We start from the raw sequence: 16,836 nt of genomic DNA on the forward strand, positions 1-16,836 counted from the left end.
GCACTGGATTCTGAGAATGTTTGCAGTTACCAGTAAGACCATATTTTTTTCTTGTCAATGGACTATACATGCATGCTTCCTCAGACATTACAGACTATAATAGAGAGAGAGTTACATGTGGAATGTGAAATGAACTGCTAAATATTCTGAAAATAAAATCTCCTATTTTACACTTGGCAGTATTCTTGCTTCATTACAGCGTGGAATTTTACAGGAATACTTAAATTAACAGTAATAGCAAGATGGCTTCAACCCTTCTTACCTCTAAAGGACCAACCTGGCCCCCAAGTATCCATATATTAAGTATAAATGTAAACAGATAAGACAAAATACAGAAGTAATCAAAGTCAGAAAACCAAATGAAGTCAGCTATAAGATACTGATTATCATTTTTCCTGCATATTGTAGGAGATGTTGTGTACAGATAGCGACTCTTTGTGAAGCATTTATGTGACTTGAGATTGCTTTTATGCAGACTGCATCATGACTGTATTGTGTATTATGCTGTGTTAGCTGCTCCTGCAGCATGATTCATAAAATCAGGAGAAAGTGAATCCATCTGAATTCTGATGACTGTAACCATTTCAATCATATGGAAAGAAGGGGAGGAAAAGATGCACAGTGATTATCTTATTATTTGATCCTCAGATAAGCAGAGGTTATCTAACTAAATGGCCAGTCTCAAATAAGCACAGGTTATTTCCTATATATCACCAAGTGGCCAGGCGTGTGAGGGACTTAAAAAGGAACATTATTCTTTCATCTCTCTGACCTAGCACAATCATCTGGAGTGACACGAAGATGAAAGCGACTTTCTGACCCACAGGATATTACAACTCAGCTGAACAGGCTGGTCCTGTAGGCTAGAGTAATGGCATTTCACACTGTGCTTCTACCAGAGATATGCCATAGTAGATAACCTTACGAATATCTCTTCCTTTGTATTTCAGGCTAAGCACCATTTCCTCAGAAAGACTCCGCTGATTGAGTAAGTCTTCCGAGCACACATCCCTTCCTCATTATGTTCTCTTGCCCATTTGTATCACACTTGCAACACAATATAATTGGGTATTTACTTTTCTATTTACAAAGCAGCAAGCCCAATAGATATCTGTTGAAAGAGGAAATGTCATCAAATGGTGGTTGCTTGAGGTTTTCACCAGGCAAGGAAATCTATGCCCAGGGGGTTAGCTTCAAAGAGGCCCTCTCTCAGCTTCCTGCCTCCCAGTCTCACCAGGAGAACTTCACCTGGGGCTGCCATCTGAGACAACCCCACCAACAAGGAGAACGCTTCATAAAAACCTAAATGTCATCATTCTGCCTACAACTTCCGAACTAGATGATTTAACAAGCAGCTCTCTGGGCAAAGTATATGAAGAGACAGCTCACATCAGAGAAAAAATAACAATAAACATGGAAATATATACAGCATCCAGAGACATGAAATAAAAGCTCATAAAATCATACTTGATCCTCTATTTCTGCCTACAGAGAGGGAGAGATTTAAAAGAAAAACAACAACTAGTGCTAATGCAGTTGAGGTCGAGGTGAAACAAGTGCACTTGTCCATTGAAAACTGTCCCTGCCCTTTTGGAAAAGACAACATGGAGGGAACATAATGATGATGTTACTATCTCTGATTCATTCCTCTGAATTTATACTTAAGAGATAATTTAAAAGGAATTTTAAAAGTTAATATACATAAAAACATTCTGTGTCACTGTAAACATTTGGGAAACATCTAAATATCCAATGCTTAAAGAACAGTAATGGTACAAAAAAGTAGTAAAAAGTTCATAGACATTAAGACATCTGCAAATTAAATCAATATGAGGGAAAGGAATCTGTTTATTTTAAGAAAAATACAAAATAATACATATGTGTGTCATACATTCATTTAGAAGCTACTTATTAAACACCTATTGTATGCCAGACAATATTCTATGAGCTGAGAATGTGTCCACAAACAAAACAAACTTCCTTTTCAGAGTTTTTATTCTATTTGGTAGAGATAGACAATAAACCACTAAGAAATAAAATTAATGATGGCTTTCCACATATGACAATGTCTCATTACAGTCAACCTCCAAATATGTCTGTAAGCAAGTTGAGTAAAATAATTTTGTTCCTAAAATAGAATCTTTTAAAATTTTAATGTCTTTTCTCCAAATTAAGCCTCTCTAGGTGGGACGGCGGAGCCTGGTGGGCTGCCGTCTATGGGGTCGCACAGAGTCAGACACGACTGAAGCGACTTAGCAGCAGCAGCAGCAGCAGCAGGTTACTGACAAAGATAAATGCTAAATATATCTACTGAAAAAAGGCAAAAATTTAAGAAAAGTCTATTTCTCAAAAAAAAAAAAAAAAGATGACAAGGATGAAATTAACTCCAGAAGGCAGCACACTTGACTACATGGATGGGACCTAATCTGCTCCTTCCCTTTCTATGCTGGTTGTAATTTTATCTTGTTTAAATAAAACCACATGTTTTTAAACAGAAATGAAATCCCTGGAAACTATATGCAATATAAGTTAATTATTTCACTTATGTGGCATGCTTAGCTACTTCCAGTCTGCCTCTCATTGTGGAGATAAACTCCAAGGGAATATCTCATTTGCCACCATACCTGGAGCACCAACTATAGGGCTTGGCAAAAGCCATAGCATCATTCTGGACTCTCTCTTACATCCCACATCTGGTCTGGACTCTATTTGAAAAATACCTCCAGAATTCAGCTACTTTACACTATATTCTTTTTTGAGAGACAATTCTCCATTACACTTCTGCCGATTTTACCAGGGAAGACACTGGTAGCTTTTGTCCTGGACTATCTTTTCAAGAAGGTTTGTGTAGCAAACATCCTTGGAAGATAGTGATCATGTCCACTCTGAAACAGAGGACACGTTTGTTTGCCTCCCAGAATAACACAGATAACATTGCCAACGAGAGCGAAGGTTAGGCAAGTTTGCGCGTGTCCATTAGATTGGGGTTTCCTAAGTTTGGGGGCCCTCAGCTGTGACACAAACCCACTGTATGCACAGTGTCCACTTGGGCTATTCTGCATCCAAAATGAGACTAGGGCTGCAGTATTGCAGTATCTACAACCTGTTTTCCAATGGTTCATAAAACATACACATATTGTGTGTGTACATATGTATATAAATACAGAAAGAGATTTTAAAATGTGACAAAATATTAAAACTGGTGAAACTTAGTGAAAGCATACAGGTGTTCATATTATTACAGGTTGCTATTCGGGATGAAACAAACATGAGGCTTATTTTCTGCCAGAAATGCAAGAAACAGGCTAACTTGATAGCTCTGGTCCTCATAGTTCTTGGCATTTGTTTGTTTAGTCGCTCAGTCGAGTCCAACTCTTTCTTGAGAGTCCATGGACTGTAGCCCGCCAAGCTCCTCTATCCATGGGATTCTCCAGGCAAGAATACTAGAGTGGGTTGCCATTTCCCCCTCCAGGGGATTTTCCCAATCCAGGGATCAAACCAGTGTCTCCTGCATAGGCAGGGGGGTTCTTTACCACTGAGCCACCTAGGAAGTCCAGTTCTTGACACTGCTCCTCTCCTATCCAGGCACAGCTGACCATCATCTCTCACTTCAATAGCCTCCTAATCAATCTCCTACCTCCTCTCAGGTTTCCCTACAGGCTTTCCTGCACATGGATGCCAGAATGATCCATTCAAAACTAAGTCAGATAAAGCAGCTCCTCTGCTTAAACCCACAGTGGTTTCGTGCCTTACAAAACTCTAAGTCTCTGGCTCCCCGTTCCTTTATCTCATTTTGTTCTCCTCTCCTCACTGTTGCATGCTGGTCTCCTTGGTCTCAAAACCCTAATGCTTACCATTCCACTGTCTTAAAAGCTCTCTCACAGAGTTGGATCAATCCCTGAACTCTTTCAGGCCTCAGCGCAAACATTGCTTTCTCAGCCAGGCCTTCCCTGATTATCCTACGCAGAACTGCAACCGCTCCTTGCCTGCTCCACAACTTTATCCCTTTTCTCTAAAGCATTCTTAGCTTCTAATATACCATTTTAAAATTTTGTTGTCGTTGTTTATGTCTTCTCACACTAGAATACAAGCTCAAGAAAGGCAAGGTGTTTGTTATCCTCAGTATCCCTCATCTAGAGCAATCTTTATAGTTAAAACACAGAGTCAGTGTTTAACGCATTCTTTTTAAATGACTGAGGATGGACTTTTAATCAAGACAAACTCAGTTTCTTTTTAACTAATGTCACTTTGGACATATTACACAGCCTCTCTAAGATCGACTTTCCTGTCTATAAAATAGAATCACCTTCTTCATATGACTGTCGAGTTGACTGGACAAGGGACACATGAAAAGCACCTACCAGGTACTCTGCTTAACAAAACATCAATACAATTTGTGGTAATTTGACAGTATACATTTTAGTATCACCAGGGAATGTTTGATTTATCTGATATATTGCTATGCATATCTTTTCATCTTTATATCTTCAGCATACAGTCCAGTTTCTAGCAAACACTAGTCACTCAATGCTTGTTGTGCTTGTTTTGCTTTCTCGCATTATAAAGATACTATCAGGTTAAAGAAAATTCAGAAAACACAGAGAAGAAACAAATCACCTTAGTCCTGTTGTAGTAACATGACTGTCTTTACTATTTTGTTGTATTTTTTGGAATTTTTTCTATGACTATTTTTCAGTTAAAATTATCATGTGCATACATTTTTATATCATAGGTTTTCTTTTTTTGGTTATTTTTTGATGTAAACATTTTCCCATATAGCTATGTTGCCTTTCCAATCAGTTTTTGAGAGCTGCATCATTTTGTCATGTAGAAGCATTATAGTTTACTTGGGCATTTTCTCATTATTGGGTATTTAGGTAACTTCTGACTGTTCAATGAATTTTAAAAGATTTAAAAAGGAAAGAATCTACTTTTTTCTCTTTTTCTCTTCTCTAAACTAAAGTGTGTCTGACCCTTCTGGGGAAAAAAGGAACTGAATTTCTCTACTGTTCATTTGCAAGAGAACACTTCTGAATAATTCATGGGTACATAAAGATGAAAAAGATATACATCATCTAGCTGATTATTAACATAATACAGTCAAATGAAGCCTTATCCTAAAAAGTAATTTAATTGCAGCTGTGAAATGAGACTTTGAACATTTTAGAAAGAAGTTATATTTGAGATGTAAATAAATATATTTCAAAATTATTTTAAGGCATTGCTTAATGCAAATTCCTTGCTGTAAATGGTGGTTACTGGTTTTTTTCACCATAAAAATGGAAAATCAGTCTTTCCAATTTACCAAGTTAGTGACCAATCTGGAGAATAATGTACTAAACTTCTAAAATATCTATAAATAAAAGGTAACAAAAAATGACCTAGATTTATTTATGTAAATGTTAGTAGCTTTTTTCCTTACGGTCCATGAAAAATGATTCAAATTGTAATATTAAAAAAAAAAACTATGTGCTAATCACTCCAATCACTGATAATGTTTGATTATATCATTCCTTTAAGAAGGAATACTTCTTAAAAAAAAAAAAAAAGAAGGAATACTTCTTACATTAAAAATGGAAGCCATAAAGAAAGATGAAAAGATAAGTATAAAAATATTTATTTTATACAAGGCCAAGCAAAGTAAAAAGAAAATGGAAGGATGGAACACTACTAGCAGTCTCTTGAAAATCTATTGACTATATGCATGATTCAAAAGCTATAAGCATCTGAATTCATCTTCAGTCCCCTCTCTCTTAGCCCCTCTTCCAATCTATGTTCAACTGCACTCTAGACCTAATTGTGTCCTGGCTGTGTAGATGTATGATGAATTTGCTTTTGAAATTCTCCTATATTCAAACCCATTTCCTGGATTCAGTGTCTTCCTATTCTTTGTTTATTCCCTTATTCTGGTTAAAATACATTCTCTAATTGCCTCCTAAAAAGATAAATGTTTTGAATACATATATATCTGAAAAATACTTTTATTCTACTTACTTGATTTATCCTATTTGATTAATCTCTTAAGAGTATGGGCACAGACTCTTAAAATTTTAAAATTTCGAAGGTATTGTTCCAATAATTTTTAGCATCAATTCTTCAGTTCAGTTCAGTTTAGTCACTCAGTCTGACTTTTTGCAACCCCATGGACTACAGCATGCCAGGCTTCCCTGTCCATCACCAACTCCCAGAGCTAACTCAAACTCATGTCCATTGAGTCGGTGATGCCATCCAACCATCTCATCCTCTGTCATCCCCTTCTCCTCCCACCTTCAATCTTTCCCAACATCAGGGTCTTTTCAAATGAGTCAGTTCTTCACTTCAGGTGGCCAAAGTATTGAGTTTCAGCATCAGTCCTTCCAATGAATATTCAGGACTGATTTCCTTTAGGATGGACTGGCTGGATCTACTTGCAGTACAAGGGACTCTCAAGAGTCTTCTCCAACACCACAGTTCAAAAGCATCAATTCTTCAGCGCTCAGCTTTCTTTATGGTCCAACTCTCACATCCATACATGACTACTGGAAAAACCATAGGTTTGACCAGATGGACCTTTGTTGGCAAAGTAATGTCTCTGCTTTTTAATATGCTGTCTAGGTTGGTCACAGCTTTTCTTCCAAGGAGTAAGTGTCTTTTAATTTCATGGCTGCAGTCACCATCTGCAGTGATTTTGGAGCCCCCCAAAATAAAATCGACCACTGTTTCCATTGTTTCCCCATCTATTTGCCATGAAGTGATGGGACCAAATGCCATGATCTTAGTTTTCTGAATATTGAGTTTTAAACCAACTTTTTCACTCTCCTCTTCCACTTTCATCAAGAGGCTCAGTGACATTGGATGATGATGATGTGTGAAGGATTTGCTAACAGATTTAGAATTTTAGTGTGATACATCTCTCATACAGTTTGGGGTGAATTGTAAAAATGAAGAATTATAATTTATGCAGTAAAATACCCCATTAGAAGATGATTTTTGGGGGGGACTTCAATATGAAGAAAACCAAGAATGTTGTGTTGGGCTGTGTTGAACATTATTTCTTTGTAAATGAATGTTGTAGACATGAGGACTTTGGTTGATCCAACATTGACTTTCTTCATCACTGCAGCATTTCTCTGACTAGCAATGTGATGATGTAACAAATGAGAGTTTCTCATTTAATAATAAAAAAATTGTGTAATGTTTTGCAAAGCTTCTGTCTTAAAATGTCCAGGTCTTAAGAAAAAAGGCAGCTTACACTGTTCTGCTTGCAGAGTCATATCCTTTTGTACAATGGAAATCCTCAAGTCCACTTTGTGTGGCGCTGTCCCCAGCCTTCCCCCCGTTCCAAAAAAGGACAGTGTAGCATGTTGGCTAAAACTGGAGCAAAGTGCACTAAAACTAAAACATCAATTTCCTGAACTCAACTGTTGTGCTAGTCACGTTTTAAAACATAAATTGCTCTTTAGCCATTTGTAGTTCAGTAAATATAACAGAAAAGACTTGCCACACTTTCTTCCAAATTTAAGGAGGTGATTTTCAAGAGCTTTATTTGGGTATGTTGTAAGACCAGGATTTTCAGAGTTGATGGAAAAGAGTCTTGTGGGAAAACTTATTTTGATAAATTATTACACATGCAGGAAACTGATCACTCTGACTGGATCTGTCCACATGGAAAATAAACTGGATTTTCAGAAAAAAAATAAAAAAGGCTCTTTAATTCTTCTTCACTTTCTGTCATAAGAGTGGTGTCATCTGCATATCTGAGGTTATTGATATTTCTCCCAGCAATCTTGATTCCAGTTTGTGTTTCAATCAACCCAAAATTTCTCATGATGTATTCTGCATAGAAGTTAAATAAGCAGGGTGACAATATACAGCCTTGACGTACTCCTTTCCTGATTTGGAACCAGTTTGCTGTTCCAAGTCCAGTTCTAACTGTTGCTTCTTGATCTGCATACAGGTTTCTCAGGAGGCAGGTCAGGTGGTCTGGTATTCCCATCTCTTAAAGAATTTTCCACAGTTTATTGTGATGCACACTGTCAAAGGCTTTGGCATAGTCAATAAAGCAGAAATAGATGTTTTTCTGGAACTGTCTTGCTTTTTCAATGATCCAACGGATGTTGGCAATTTGATTTCTGGTTCCTCTGCCTTTTCTAAATCCAGCTTGAATATTTGGAAGTTCACAGCTACATACTGTTGAAGCCTGGCTTGGAGAATTGTGAGCATTACTCTTCTAGCGTGTGAGATGAGTGCAATTGTGCAGTAGTTTGAGCATTCTTTGGCATTGCCTTTCTTTGGGAATGGAATGAATCCTGACCTTTTCCAGTCCTGTGACCACTGCTGTTTTCCAAATTTGATGGCATATTGAGTGCAGCACTTTCACAGCATCATCTTTCAGGATTTGAAATAGCTCAAATGGAATTCCATCACCTCCACTAGCTTTGTTTGTAGCGATGCTTCCTAAGGCCCTCTTGACTTTGCATTCCAGGTTGTCTGGCTCTAGGTGAGTGATCACACCATCATGGTTATCTGGGTCATGAAGATCTTTTTTGTACATTTCTTCTGTGTATTCTTGCCACCACTTCTTAATATCTTCTGCTTCTGTTCAGTTCAGTTCTGTTCAGTCATTCAGTTGTGTACGACTCTTTGCGACCCCATGAATCGCAGCACGCCAGGCCTCCCTGTCCATCACCAACTCCCAGAGTTTATTCAAACTTATGTCCATCGAGAAAGTGATGCCATCCAGCCATCTCATCCTCTGTCGTCCCCTTCGCCTCCTGCCCCCAATCCCTCCCACCATCAGGGTCTTTTCCAATGAGTCAGCTCTTTGCATGAGGTGGCCAAAGTATTAGAGTTTTCAGCTTCAGCATCAGGCCTCCCAATGAACACCCAGGACTGATCTCCTTTAGGATGGACTGGTTGGATCTCCTTGCAGTCCAAGGGACTCTCAAGAGTCTTCTCCAACACCACAGTTCAAAAGCATCAATTTTTCAGCGTTCAGCTTTCTTCACAGTCCAACTCTCTTAGGTCCATACAATTTCTGTCCTTTATTGTGTCCATCTTTGCATGAAATGTTTCCTTGGTATCTCTAATTTTCTTGAAGAGATCTCTAGTCTTTCTCATTCTATTGTTTTCCTCTAATTTTTTGTATTGATAACTGAGGAAGGCTTTCTTATCTCTCCTTGCTATTTTTTGGAACTCTGCATTCAAATGGGTATGTCCTTCCTTTCCTCCTTTGCCTTTCGCTTCTTTTCTTTTCTCAGCTATTTGTAAGGCCTCTTTGGACAACCATTTTGCCTTTTTGCATTTCATTTTCTTGGAGATGGTCTTGATCCCTGCCTCCTGTACAATGTCACGAACCTCCATCCATAGTTCTTCAGGCACTCTATCAGATCTAATCCCTTGAATCTGTTTGTCACTTCCACTGTATAACTGTAAGGGATTTGATTTAGGTCATACCTGAATGGATACTTCAAATCTTTACTTAGACCTGAAAAATCAACACTATTTAGTATTAAGGATGGGGGTAAAGGACTGGAGAGAATATATCTGTCTGTCAGATAACTGAGATTAGAGTACAGATGAGAGATGAGAGTCTCACTGTTCAGTAAATGGATTCAATAATTCCTGTTTCCGTCCTTGCCTTGGTGCTTCACTCTGCTCTGCTTAATGTCACTGACTTCAAGTCTCCTCCAGTTTAAATCCAGAGAATAAATCTACTGCTCCTCAAACATAGGTGGCCAGGGTCCAACCACTTACGTGTCCCCTTTTATCTTTATATATCCCTCTCCCTCAGTTTCTACAACGTGTGGAACTCCAAGCGCTGAGCCTCCATAGGGTGTTCAGGGTATACTTATAGTAATTGGGTATAATCCAGGGTAGTTGGCATACTTCTAGTCTAGTCAGTCCTACCTGCTCATTTCTTTCTGTCCTCCAAAAATTTTTCATCCACTCCTATAGCCTCTCTGTGCTCTCTGTCCTTGTGAAAGAAAAACTTAGTTTTATTCCTTTTTTGCCTTTTTCTAAGAAGTGTTGAAGAGAGATGCAGTTTTACTCTTCAAGTGGTGGCATGCGCCACTTCCTTTCTGAGGCCTCCCTGACTGCTCTGGTTCACTGTCCCTTTCTTTCTCAGGTCCCAGAGTTCTGGGAACAGGTCACTAGTAGCTACTTTCTATTCCCTATTGATCTCTTCAGCTAAAAACACCACTCCTATATTCTATATCACACGTGAGAACACTTGATCACTTTCCATCTTGGTCTGCTTTTACTTCATGCATCAGTAGATGACGCATTGCAGGGACAAAGACTAACATTTTTATGCAGCCCCACAATGCCTAAAATAGGAGATCTCAGACTTTAGTGTGTCTAAGGATCACTGAGAGAACTTGTTTAAAATGAAAATTCCCTCAGAGAAATTGAATATGCTGTGATACTGTTCTGAGAACTATCCATCTAACAGCACGCCACTGTGATTCTGACACAGGTAGTTTCGAATCATAGTAGAGATATTATTGTCCAAGGACACTTCTAAGCATCTTTTCAAGAAAAAAATGAATTGATTACATTGCTAGAGTTTTTTCTTGTTCTTCCCCATTTTATTTTTAAAAGGTTAGAATTCTGATTTCCCTTAATATACAATTGTGAATCAGATGTTCATGAATTTATCTGTCTGTTCTTTAGACTTGTTATACTTTTATTTCCCTTTAATACTTCTTAGGATTATAAATTTCATAAGTTTACAGCCAGTCATATAAATTATAGTTCTATATTATTGTGTTTCCCTTAATTTCTTACAAGATTCACAGGTGCTCTAGTTATTAAATCCCTGGATTTGACAAATGTATTAGTCAGCTCAGGCTGCCATGACAAAGAACCATAAGTTAGCTGACTTAAACAATAGAAATTTATTTTCTCACAGTTCTGGAAGATAGAAGATCAAGGCGAGAAGATAAGCATGGTTGGGTTCTGATGAACACCCTCTTCCAAGTTCACAGACTTCTGAGAGAGTTAACTTAGACATGTTGCTAGGGAGACCAAGGCCCTTTAAGGATGAGATGAACATTGTTCCTTTTTCACATTCTTTTACCTTAGACACGTAGACCTCGTGGGCAGCAGTATCTCTTGCTCAAGGACATGTATTTTTGAGCTCAGAATGTATGTTATGGGAGAAAGTCTGGGTAAAACTTCCACAGCCTTGAGCTCTGGTTTCTTCCACAGCCTTGAGCTCTAAGTTAACCCATTCCTTCTGGCTACTCCTGTGCTGATGTCATCCCAGGATTATGTTACAGGCCTGGGAAAAATTTTCACATCCTTGAGGCATTTTTTCCTATTCTCTGCAGCTAACAAAAGTATATAATGCTCTGCTTAAACTAGCAAGGCTGGTAATCTTTCTACCCCCTTCTGATGTCTATGTCAGAAGCTTTTTTTTTTTCTGTTACTATCACTTTAGTAAAATTTCTAGTACACAAAGCTATAAGTGACTGGGATTGTCTTTGGTCCCAGAGTTAAATCTTCTCCTTCAGAGACCACAAATCCAGCGTTCACCAAACACCATAAGCTTTATCTATCATCTCGCCCGGGATCCCAAGACAAGGTGTAAGCTATCATCTTGGGGGCTAAGCTAAAGCTATCACTTCTTTGTCTTACTGCCTTCTCGCCGTGTGCTCGTATTAACTTTTCTTAGTATGTGCATGTGAAGGGAGGTAGAGAAAGTTCTCTTCTTTTTAGCCACCAATCCTGTCTCATTAGGACCCTATCCTTACGACCTCAATTTACCCTAATTACCTCCTAAAAGCCTTAGCTCCAAATACAGCCACATTGGAGATTAGGGCTTCAACAAATCAACTGGGGAAGGGGGCTGACTGAGTCCAGAGCAGCAAACCACACACAATACTTAGGCACAGCTATAGTGACATCTAAACATGTACACCCAGGACTTGCCACAGTACTTTGAATGTGACAGGTGCTCAAGAAGCATTTGTTTGATGAGTAAGCACAGCTACACAACAGCTAAGGAGGGAAGATTATCTGATATGCTCTCCTTTACACAAAGTCAATGTGTGAAAATGTTGTAATATGCATATTGATATATTTGATTACACAAAAGAATTCACTAGGACTTCCTTACAGCATAAGCATTTTTTAAAAACCCATTTATTCCTGTTTTTTCTTTTTCCTAAAAAGTAAACTGAGGTACCTGTATAAAACAGATAATAAATTCAGTTGCCAAAAGGAACAAGTGGTCAGATTCAGAATTTGGATGGTTCATCTTCAAAGACTGCATGAAAACTATGTTTGTCAATAGTCAGAGAGGTAGAGATTCAAGCTTTGGAAATTAAATGCATCCACATTTCACCGGCCAAAGGGAAGTCCCATGACCACATCTGACTTTAAGGGTAGAGACAGTATAATTCTCCCATGTATAAGAAGTGAACTGGACAATGAATTTGTTGTTGGTGGTATTGTTCTTGTTTAGTCACTAAGTCGTGTCCGACTCTGTGACCCCATGGACTGTAGGACTGTAGCCTGCGAGGCTCTTCTGTCTGTGGGATTTTCCAGGCAAGAATACTGGAGGGGGTTGCCATTTCCTCCTCCAGGGAATCTTTCTGACCCGGGGATCGAACCCATGTTTCCCACACTGGCAGGCGGATTCTTTACCACTGAGCCACCGGGGAAAGAGTTATATGCATTCAACTTCTTTTTTTTTTTTGGCTGTTCCGCCTGGCTTGCAGGTTAATGAATAGTAAGTAATAAAGCCTGCCGTAGTGACTGTAGGAGATTTTCCCATGCAAAATCACATGTATTCTCCAGGGTATTTCCTGAAACATTTTATTTTTGCTAATTTGAGAGTTAGCTTCAATTCCTGACCACGACATAGAAAACGAAAGCCAGAGATGGATTTGAGTTTTACAGCTGCTGATAGATGTGCAGCAATTTCTTTCCTACACCTCTCTTTGGCGTCTGAGTGGATCTGAAGAGACAATTTTGGTCTTTGAGGCTTCAGAATTGATTGAAAGTGAAATAATTAAGGTCTCTTGCTTTGCCCGAAAAAGCCAGAACCTGAAAGGTGCCCTCAGGGGAAGAGTAGCATTTAAGCACAATATTCTCTAGAGAAGAGAAATGCTCGCTGTTAACAAATCTGCTGAAAGCCTCCCTCAACAGTTTCTCGGCCTTGTCTCCTCAGACAGCAGAACAGCGAGTTGAGTGAATGGAGACAGAAACCTAAGCCCTGCCGTCTAGAATGCTTCTGGCAGGAAAGGGTCTTCCTCAGGACAGCATTTTCCGGGCTCATAGAGCGGGGAAAACCTGTCTTAGAAGGAAAGGTCAAGTAGGAAAAGCAACAGTCCCCTCCCAGTGAACCCCAGCTCTGAGAGGGTTCTGCTGTGGGAGCTATAAAACTTACAATACTGCTTTAACAGAGTCAGAAATTTGTTGGAGTTGCCTCAGAAACAACCAATAAAACTACTAAAACTAACAGCTCTAAGAGTCTCTGCAACGCTCCCTGCGATACTGAGGCAAAGTAATTCCTAAGTGAGCAGCTTCAATTTATTGTGGGTGGGGTGTTACAGAATAAAAGGAAACAAAAGTGACCTAAAGTGCCCATTTGTGACTGTCACAAAGTCTAAAGCCATTTTATTTAGCTCAATTATGAGAAGGGTCTTGACAGTAATTTAGACAGAAGAGACTACTCATAAACTAATCTGACCAGATGATGAATATAAACAGAAATTAACTGTGTATGAACAATATTAACTACTGTTTGCAACATAGGTCTGAGGAGTATCTAACTATACTGAACCCTCTCTCACCAATTACCACTGAAGCAATCTGTTGAATTAACCAACTATTCAGTGTTATTGTGAAATGCCTCAGCTAATACTACAGTATATTAAATCCTTACATCTGGTATAGTATTTTTAGACATCCATGTACTTTTTCAGATCTCACTAGTTGAACTGTATATTTTCCAAGCATTAAATGTATTTGTCCTCAGACTTGCTAATATTTGTTGTACCTGTTGTTTTAATTATATTTAATTACATATCATGTAGACTAATGAAATGTAAATGTGAGAAGAAAGAGTTGTTTCTTTTATAAAAAACTAGTCTGAATGCCTTGGAAAGATTCAAATAAAAGTGAATTGTAGGAGAGAAATGTAAATATTAAAGGAAAAAAATACATTTAGTGTAATTTTACCTCGTTGTTTTAGAAATGAATTTACTTAGTTTTACAATAAGGACATCCTTATTATTATGGTAGGATTTATGCAAGATAGATTCAGAATTCCAATCAACTAAATCTTGCCTAAAGAGAAAGAACTAGTCCTACTTTACAAGAGTTTTTAAATTATTCATACAAATTTAAGTAAACATTAAATTCTTAATAGAGGAGGAGCGGACGCTGCTGGCCAGGATCGTGCTGGAGAGCGTGGCCCGCATCGTAAAGGTGCAGCTCCCCGCGTATCTGAAGCGGCTTCCAGTGCCCGAGAGCATTACCGGGTTCGCCCGACTCAGTTTCAGAATGGCTTCGGTTATTGCCTTTCCTTGGTGTACTTGCACTACTTGGCTACCTTGCTCTTCGTCCATTCCTCCCGAAGAAAAAGCAACAGAAGGATAGCTTGATTAATCTTAAAATACAAAAGGAAAATCCCAAAGTGGTGAATGAAATAAACATCGAAGATCTGTGCCTCACTAAAGCAGCTTATTGTAGGTGTTGGCGTTCTAAGACGTTTCCTGCCTGTGATGGTTCACATAATAAACACAATGAATTGACAGGAGATAATGTGGGTCCACTAATACTGAAGAAGAAAGAAGTATAATAGTAATGAATTAGGATGGAATTCAGTTCTTTGCTGTAAAAAGTTATAACAATATTTTTGCATTCTTTGTTTATAGAAGATCTTTCAAATGGTGGTCTTAATTATTGCTCCTGGTTGAATAATTATTTCTGCCAATTTATTTTCTTTTTACACTACTGTTTATATTTGATACTTTGTATATTCAAGCAGTCTTTATATAGAAATTAAATGACAGTTCTTTCATTCTGACTTCAAAGAATTAATGTATCTTCCTACAAAAAAAATCAACATTTTTAATTTTAATTAATTGAGAAAGTTTTGGCAATGAGTGCAAACATCACTGTTCAAACATCACTGAACATCAATATTTTCAACAGAATCTATACTTTAAAAATATCTCCCTCCCCTATTAAATATATATATTTTTAGTACCCTTATGTTTTGATCATTTGCAGTGATTTCTTTTTCCCCTTTCCATATTTCATTCTTTTTAGGTCAGTGAGAAAAATATTGCTGTCAGAATTGCTTGAGTTTTCAAAGAAAAATACTCTTTGCATTTTAAATATTGTTCTCTATAAATGTGAATGTCCGAATTTCAGAAAAAACAGGAACTGGGTATAAAAAGTTTCAACAAGGAACAATTATTTACATTATAAAAGACTTGTTTATAAAAGGTTTGTTTGTGTCTGTTTACATGTGTTGTGTTTGTGTATCTCAGAGCCGTCTGACTCCGTGACAAAGTGGGGTAGGATGGCAAGAATACTTAGAGCTAAACTCATGAGCTGCTGCAATTTGTAGGTCAATTAAAAATAATTAAAAATAAAGTAAATCTGGTACAACCGGGTCCCTTTGCTGTTCACCTGAAACTATCACAACATTGTTTGTTAATTGGCTGAACTCCAATATGAAATAAATAGTTTAAAAAAATCTGAATTTATATTAATGTGATAATAGTTCAGTGTTCAAAATTGTATCTGTATAAACATTTTTCTCTTTATTACAGTGTAAACCAGTAAACAAAATACAAAAGGTTTGCAAAATAAACTTATTGGAGGATCTTTAAAAAAAATAAATAAATAAATAAATTCTTAATAGATACAAAGTATTATTTTTGGTTTTCATTTTTTCCATATTTTTATTAGAAAAGTTTTCAAATCTATAGGGAAAAATACATCCACAGAACTATAAACACCTCTATACTTTGACCATGTTTCACCAGCTTTACTATTTTGCCACATTTTTTATCTATCTCCAAACATATATGGAGTGCTTCAGTCCATGGGATCGCAGAGTTGGCAACCGAGTGACTCAACTGAACTGATATATATATACATATGTATGTGCATGTTTTATCAACCATTTGAAAGTAAGTTGCTGACACTGAAACTCTTCACCCCTAAATACTCCAGCCAGCATTCCTAAGAGTACAGACATTCTCCTACATGAACAATGCACTAATATCATATTGATAATAGTCAATACTATGATCTAATATACTGTCCTTACTTAAATATTCCAGAAGCTTCTTAAATGTCTTCTATAGTTCTTTTTGTCACATCCAAAAGCCAAGTCAAGTTTCACACTTGACCTCTAACTGCTTCTAACTGCTTTCTCCTCTAAGTGCTGCCACCTTCAGAGGCCTCAGAGCTGTGTCCCAGGACACAACTTACTTAAGTGCATTGGTTAATATTGCAACACAATGTAAATTAATAGTGTGTTTATAGTTGCCATGTTTAGTATAAATATATCCCAAATACTGCCTTCTTATCTATAGGAACATTATTCTGCTCACTTTACTAGAGATTTTTTCTTCTAATAACTGTAATCCCTTTTTTGGTACTCATATTTAGGTGAAATGAGTTTTTCTATACTTAGTAAAGAGGGTGGGTCAGAATGATAATACACAACTGGAAAGTAAAATTTAGAAGAAGTGACACTAATAATCAAAGCAACAAAAAACATAAAACATGTAGTGGTAAAATTAACAAAATACATGCAAGGCCTACACATAGAAAACTACAAACACTGCTATAAGAAATTACAGAAAGTTTGAGTAAATGGAG

General features: G+C 37.6%; 1 pseudogene; it reads left to right on the forward strand.

The window, feature by feature from the left end:
• Positions 1 to 2,876: 2,876 nt before the first annotated feature.
• Positions 2,877 to 15,617, forward strand: LOC133045587 (CDGSH iron-sulfur domain-containing protein 2-like; annotated as a pseudogene).
• The last annotated feature ends 1,219 nt before the right edge of the window (positions 15,618 to 16,836 follow it).

The sequence above is a fragment of the Dama dama genome, chromosome 24 (genome assembly GCF_033118175.1).
Source record: "Dama dama isolate Ldn47 chromosome 24, ASM3311817v1, whole genome shotgun sequence".
NCBI classification, from domain to species: Eukaryota; Metazoa; Chordata; class Mammalia; order Artiodactyla; family Cervidae; genus Dama; species Dama dama.